The sequence below is a fragment of the Leopardus geoffroyi genome, chromosome A1 (genome assembly GCF_018350155.1).
Source record: "Leopardus geoffroyi isolate Oge1 chromosome A1, O.geoffroyi_Oge1_pat1.0, whole genome shotgun sequence".
Taxonomy (NCBI): domain Eukaryota; kingdom Metazoa; phylum Chordata; class Mammalia; order Carnivora; family Felidae; genus Leopardus; species Leopardus geoffroyi.
Genome location: NC_059326.1, coordinates 102,608,564 through 102,615,539, shown reverse-complemented (window position 1 = coordinate 102,615,539; position 6,976 = coordinate 102,608,564). Strand labels below are relative to the sequence as shown.

Sequence of the window (6,976 nt, the reverse complement as noted above, 5' to 3'; positions counted from 1 at the left end):
TCTGACAGGCATCCTAGACCGTGGAAAAGCAGATTAAAAAAAGTTCAGAAACAATACGCATGTTTGGTCCCACGGCCACACGGTTTCCAAAAGGCAGAGATAGGTCCAGAAGGGATAGAAAATGAAATTCTAACTATATAATAATAAGGAGCCGAATATGTTAGAGAAACTAAAGAAGTTGATACGGTTGCTGAGAGAGCTCTCCTGCGAGCAGCCAGTTTGGAAAGCCTGTTGGAAAGATCAAAGAACTTGCGGCCAAGAACGAAAGCAACGCAAAGGCACAAACCTGGAAGAATGGTAGCATAAAGGACGAAGTGAGAAAAATAGGCTCAAGTGTGCTGGGGGAGGGGGAGGGGGGAAGGGATAAGGGAAAAAATGACTTGGACCAGCGTGTAAGGAGCAGAACAAGGAACTCTTAGTCACAGTGTTGCGACTATGACGTCACGTCAACAAGACAAAGAGCCAATCGAACTATTCGGCTCTTGCTGGGCTCTGTCTTCTCCGCCAGAAGAATGACCTCAGACCGAACATGGGAAGATGCCTGGCAGATGTGCCGAGGACTGAAAATGCAAAGCGGTAAATGCTGGTGGCGAGCGCCTTCGTGACTTTCTCTAGGGGGACGGCAGCAGGGCGCAGGACCACAGAGGGGGGACACACAGGAGCCGGGCCACCACACGAGGTGACGAAGGAGAGGTGCCAGGGGACAGAGAAAGGAGGTAGAGGAGAGAGCCAGGGATGATAGAATTGCCGGAACAGCCCATCAGAAAGGTACTAGAAAAGATGTGTATGTGGGGCGCCTGGGGGGCTCCCTCGGTTGAGCGTCCGGCTTCCGCTCCGGTCATGATCTCGCAGTCCGTGAGTTCGAGCCCCGCGGCGGGCTCTGTGCTGACAGCTCGGAGCCTGCAACCTGCCTCGGATTTCGTGTCTCCATCTCTGTCTCTGACCCTCTCCCGTTCATGCTCTGTCTCTCTCTGTCTCAAAAGTAAACATTAAAAAAAAATTTTTTTTTAATAAAAAGATGTGCATGTGCTGTTTGAGGTGGGCGTGGAAAAGGGAAGGGTTTCGCACATCTTCTTTGGAAGCAGAAAGCAGACGGGGGGAGGGAAGGATGTGGGCCGAGGGCAACCGCATGAGCCTAGTCATGGAGACAGAAGTTTGGGGTAAGTGTCACACACAGCGAGAATCCAGGTTGGCCAGAGTCACGGGTTACGTTCCGGAAAATAGCTGGATATATAAAGCAGCCACGGAAGAAAAGATAAAGTCTAGGTCCAAAGGGTTTATTATCCGTCAGAAAGTTCACAACAAGGGCTCCACATGCGATAAGGGGCTGAGAGCGCGCTGGGGCAAAGAAAACGAAGAGAGCCATTCATAGACCTCTTCCGGGGGACACCATGTGATTGGAATACACAGCTCAAACCTGAAGGCATCGAGAGGTCTGCAAATTTTATCATGCTTTGTGTGGGATTGCCTCACGAATGGTAAAACTGTTGAACATGAATAGGACCACTTCTTTCCGTATTAAAGGCGGGCTATCCGGGTTACTTAAGTGTTGAATTACAGGGAATTCATGCTAATAAAGAAAGCTCTGTCGTCCCACCAGAGCTTATAATAAGGGCTCCTAGGGGCCCCCTGGGTGGCTCAGCAGGTTAAGTGTCCGACTTCAGCTTAGGTCATGATTTTGTGGTTCGTGAGTTCGAGCCCCGAGTCGGGCTGTCTGCTGTCAGCACAGAGCCCCACTTCCGATCTTTGGTCCCCCTCTCTCTCTGCCCCTCCCCCCTCTCAAAAATAAATAATCATTTAAATAACAATAAGAAGAAGAAGACCTCCTAAGGTAAACCAGAGATCAAGAAAACTTCCCCGAGGACATGATATACGGGCTAAGCGCTTGCGGAAAAGTAGAACTTAGCCTTAAGTACTGCACACCCTGGGAGTGCTAAGTCTTTCTTGGGATCTGGGTGCCTCGCTCTCCAGAGAAATGTTGCCACATGGAAGCTCTGCCAGGTGAGAAGCCAGAGGCAGCTAGTTAGGAGTCACTGACACAGAAGGAGAGCTGCGTTATCAGATCTATGAACCCTTCCTCTATGGAGGGGGAATTTGATCTCATACTGAGGCAGTCAAGCATCCGGATCAAGCTCAGGGGCTCCAGACCCAAATATCTGGATTTGAATCCAGGCTCCGCCATGAATTCCATTGATTTCCGTTATGTCCTATGTTTATGTGGTATGTTTAGCAACTAACTGCAACATTTTGTAATACATATTGCATAGCACTGCTGGCCGCATGAGATGAATATATAAACGCAGGTCACGGGTCTATAATAACAGTGCCTGGAACACAGCAGTCATTCAATACGTATTAGCACCTGGTGAATAAAAGTTATAATAAAACAGATAGGTTTGTAGCGTTATCTAATAGAATGTTTTCACAGTCCAAATTGTAGAACACGGTAATCCGAGTTATCTGAGAAAAAGAGCCTGAAGTGTTCAGCCAGAGATAAGATGATCATCCGGAAGAAACAAGGAGGAGCAGACACCTGCCTTGGTTGGGCATTGAATTGGACGATTGGTAAACTTTGTGACTTTCTGATTCCATGGTTTCATGTGTAAGAATGGGTATTTCAAGAGATCTTCATTTCAGCTGAGATGCGTTCCCGGTAGCAAATTATTCATGAAACGTCTTGTAGGGGCTTCCTTATCAGGAGAAAATATCTTTTTCAGGTTCATAAGACCACAGGTCTTAACCTAGGGCTTCGCTGTGTCTTTCTCCTTGTGTTGAGTCAAATCCCAGGGAACAGCGGGTATTCATTCACTCAACAAGGTGAAAACAAACCTTGAAACAAACAGACTTTTAAAAACCACTGCACTCCAAAATGTGAAACAAGGGATTGTGAGTTGACTATCAAACCGCCACGAGCATTTTTGAAAACACTTCGTGGTCATTAGTGAACTGGTGGCATTACTTTATCATCGAGTCGGCCATGAGCGATAAGGATCGCGTAGGAAATAGAAAAAATATTTTTTTTCCTTCAAGGACTTTCCTCAAAATTCTTGATCCCAGTGCCAGTCCTGATAATCGGTGGATTATCTGGGTTCTCGAAATGCAGCAAAGAATCAAAGGCGATTTATAAGGAAACAGCCCGTTTTCCTGAGAATTCAGCCAGGTTGATTGGCTCAGTGGTTAGAGTCACAGCCGCTGCGCTAAGCACCAGAATGGTCAGTGCAATTAATGCAATTAAAGTAATTAGTCCTGGCAGCTGTAAGGTCAAACAGAGGTAGCTTTGTCACAACAATCTGCCGCTGCAAAATTACTGACATTTCCAACTAAATTATATTCTCTAAATTGTTGCCTTAATGCTAAATAAATAAAGTTATGCTAATGTAGGGACTGATTACAGATTGAAATTAGCACAATTGCTTGTTCTCCAGTCTGCGAGGGTTAACATTTTTTAAAAACATAATTAATGGCCTTTGCTTACTGTCTCTGGTTATAGACCCTGCAGTCCCATTTGCATTCTTTTGCAATCTGCTGACAGTGCTAAATGTCTACGAAGAAAGATCTCATCTGCAGGCGGAAAATGCGCTTTTCACGTCATCAAGCTAAAACTTGTTATGGTTTCGGGCCAGTGTTAATAACAAAGAGGACCAGAAAGGGAATGGATACGAAGGAGGCTAGAATCCGTTTTTCTTTTCAGTCTTGTGATCCAAGCCTTTTCTGGAGTCAATGTGAAATGTAATTGCTCTTTTGACCTCTATCTTCTCTCTCCCCAGGTCTGAGGAAGAGCTACACTGGTTGATTATTGCAGGAATGAAAGGCACTCTGACCTTGTGGACCGACCGCCTCGCAGCTTTCAATGCTGCCCATTATACCGAAGGCAGGCAACTCCTGGAGAGAGGCGGAATCTACAGGAGAGCTGCTCCCTGGGCAACTTGCCAGAAAAGGCTTCATCAGCTGCAGTTCAGACATGGCCAGACAGCTCAGGCAGCAAAGGAAACAGCTGGGGGGTGGGGGGTGGAAACAGAGTATATAAAAATATAGTTAGCACGCAGTCTAAAGAGCTCTCCGGCATCTATGCTTTGGAGCGCCTTTGCGAATGTGGCCCCGCGTCATCTGCTTGAACTGAAGGTCCACCTGGGAAGTTTTGCTGAGGAAGGAAGCAGTAACCAATGTAAGTGCAGCTACCAATTTCCTAAAATAGGCTGTCCCGCACCCACAAGGGTTTATGACAATACTCCTGTGCGAACAGGAATGTAAAGTGATTTTCTAGAAAAAGTAGGTCGGGATATTGAGTTACAACAATGGCTCTAGAGTGTAAGTTATTCACGACAAGTCTGGTTGGATTCTTTTAGAATTTATGGTTAACGCATGGATTAGAGAGCAAATCGGGATGAAAACAACCTGCCGTCATCTTCAAGCTCTACAGTTCAGGGAGGCGTTGTTTCAAATCGGCCGGGGTGCCTTTGCATGGCTCCTAGTTCCAGTCACCGGGGTTTTATTGAGTGATTATTATGTGCCCAAGCATTGTTGGAAAATAAGTGACGTGTGAAGGGTCTGTATGCATCAGTGAGATTGGTTGACCAACCAGACACAGAAATGACACCCTTTCCTTTGTCATTCTGTTTTATTCACTGAGGGCCTGTATGCGTGAGGCACGGTGTTACAGCGGCTTTACATTCCGACTCTCATTAAAGTCTTAGGGTAACTTTCAGGTTTGTGTTTTCATTCCCCCCCCCCACCACCCCTTGAGGAAGAATAGATTTTCTGTAGTAATAAAGGCTTTGAAGTCTGGAATTAGCCACACTTGGGTTCAAATTCCATTCTGTTACTACTTGAAAAAAAAAAAAAAGACCTTGAAAATAGTCTCCATTTTTTCTGGGCTTTGGTTGACTTAGTTCCAGTAATGGAGGGGACTAGATGAACCTAATACATCCCAACTGTGGCCCATTGTGCCCCTGAAAATATATATGCCCATCAAATGCTGAATTCAGAAATCCCAATCACCCTCCCTGTAAAAAGAAGGAACCATCCGAGGGAGGGAAAGAATGAGGCGGGAAGGATGGGGAGAATGGTGTTAAAACATAATTTTCAAAAAAGGGTAACATCATGACCCTCTGAGATATAAAAACATATACATGTTAAGGATCTGATTCTACTCATTAATCAAAGAAGGACCCAACAGATGTGACAACCAGCTGAAGAGAAGCTGAAGAGACGTGTTTATAGACCGGGAATATTGAAATGAGTATGCAAATGGCTCAAAACTGGTTTTTCCCAGGGGCAGTGGGGGGAAATCAAGTGAACCTCTACCAGCCAGGGAAGCACCTGCATGTCGCTGAGTTACCTATAACAGGTGAATTGTGAAATGGCTCAAAGACAATGAAAGGCGAGAATCAGGTAACAGGAAGGGTGTGCCGTGTGCAGACCGCACGTAGTTTCCCACCGAAGCAAAATTGTTTTCCACCGTGAAAACAGTCATGTGGAATCTGGCATTTCATTGTGATTTCTGATGCTTCCGTGGGTATCTGGGGAAGGATCTCAGTGGGGATCTTGGTGCGAACAGGAATCACCTGAGAATGTTTCAAAACAGAATCACCCGCTCCAGCCAGCACTGGGGATTCTAATAAAAGCCTCGGAACAATTAGAGGGCCTCTCCAGCTGTTTTCTGAGGTTGTGTGCAGTATTTATAGGCGCAGTATTTCTCTCTGATCCTTTGAGGAGCCTTTTGTGACTTTTCTTGATGTAGTTTTAGAGTCGTGACACTATTAAGAGTTTGGTGCACCAAGGGCTAAGGACCAATGGGCACAGGGAAGGCACAGGAAAGTCCAAGGGAAAAATAAGTTTAATAAGAGGGAAGAATAGTATACGAATGGAAATAGGGAATAAGGGGAATCAGCTGGGGCAGAGGTGGGCCGAGGATGTCTCCCGATCGAGCTTTAGGGCTATGCTGTTAATAAAAGCACCATTTCCAACTCATGCCCATAAGGAGTGGGAGTAAGAAGGTTTTACTTCGAAGACTCTGCTGCTTTGCAGATTTCCCGCCTCCATGGGAAATGTAACACGATCATATGGTTTACAAACTTATCAGAGAGCCTATATCCTAATCCCACGATAATATACAAAATGCTCCCCACACATGGTCTCCCTGTAGTTTTACACTTGGGGTTTTTTCCTCTTCCACACTTACGTCCCACCCCACACACAATTTTTTTTTTATTATTATTAAGAAAAAGATCAACTGAAAGCCTAAATGAAGTTTTCCATCTTAACGTATTTTAAAAAAAAAAAAAATTTTTTTTAACGTTTATTTATTTTTGAGACAGAGAGAGACAGAGCATGAACGGGGGAGGGTCAGAGAGAGAGGGAGACACAGAATCTGAAACAGGCTCCAGGCTCTGAGCTGTCAGCATAGAGCCCAACGTGGGGCTTGAACTCGCGGACCGCGAGATCATGACCTGCGCCGAAGTCGGACGCTTAACCGACTGAGCCACCCAGGCGCCCCCATCTTAACGTATTTTGAAGAACACAATGTTGTAAAGGAGCTAGTTATTTCTAGTTCTGAAAGGGACATCTGTGAGGTTGCCAGTTGAGGCTCAGCTCAGCAACTAAAATGAACTGTGGGGAACTTGGTGGTGCTCCTAGGAAGATTGGGAGTCACTACAGATTGGTAACTCACATGGAGGAAAGATGGCGCACGCCAGCGCATATTAGACCTTGTATTTCGTGAAGCTTTACAAGCTTCTAAGAGAATAATCAAGCGTCATTCTTGAGGTAAAATTTGGAGGGGCGCCTGGGTGGCGCAGTCGGTTAAGCGTCCGACTTCAGCCAGGTCACGATCTCGCGGTCCGTGAGTTCGAGCCCCGCGTCGGGCTCTGGGCCGATGGCTCAGAGCCTGGAGCCGGTTTCCGATTCTGTGTCTCCCTCTCTCTCTGCCCCTCCCCCGTTCATGCTCTGTCTCTCTCTGTCCCAAAAATAAATAAAC

At 46.1% G+C, this 6,976-nt stretch overlaps 1 long non-coding RNA gene across 1 annotated transcript; it reads left to right on the top strand.

Annotated features, from left to right (window-relative positions):
- The first annotated feature begins 432 nt into the window (after nt 1–432).
- LOC123602828 lies at nt 433–4,797 on the top strand. The gene is made up of 3 exons (XR_006714601.1): nt 433–576; nt 2,441–2,565; nt 3,768–4,797. It is a non-coding gene; the product is annotated as an uncharacterized LOC123602828 (long non-coding RNA).
- The last annotated feature ends 2,179 nt before the right edge of the window (nt 4,798–6,976 follow it).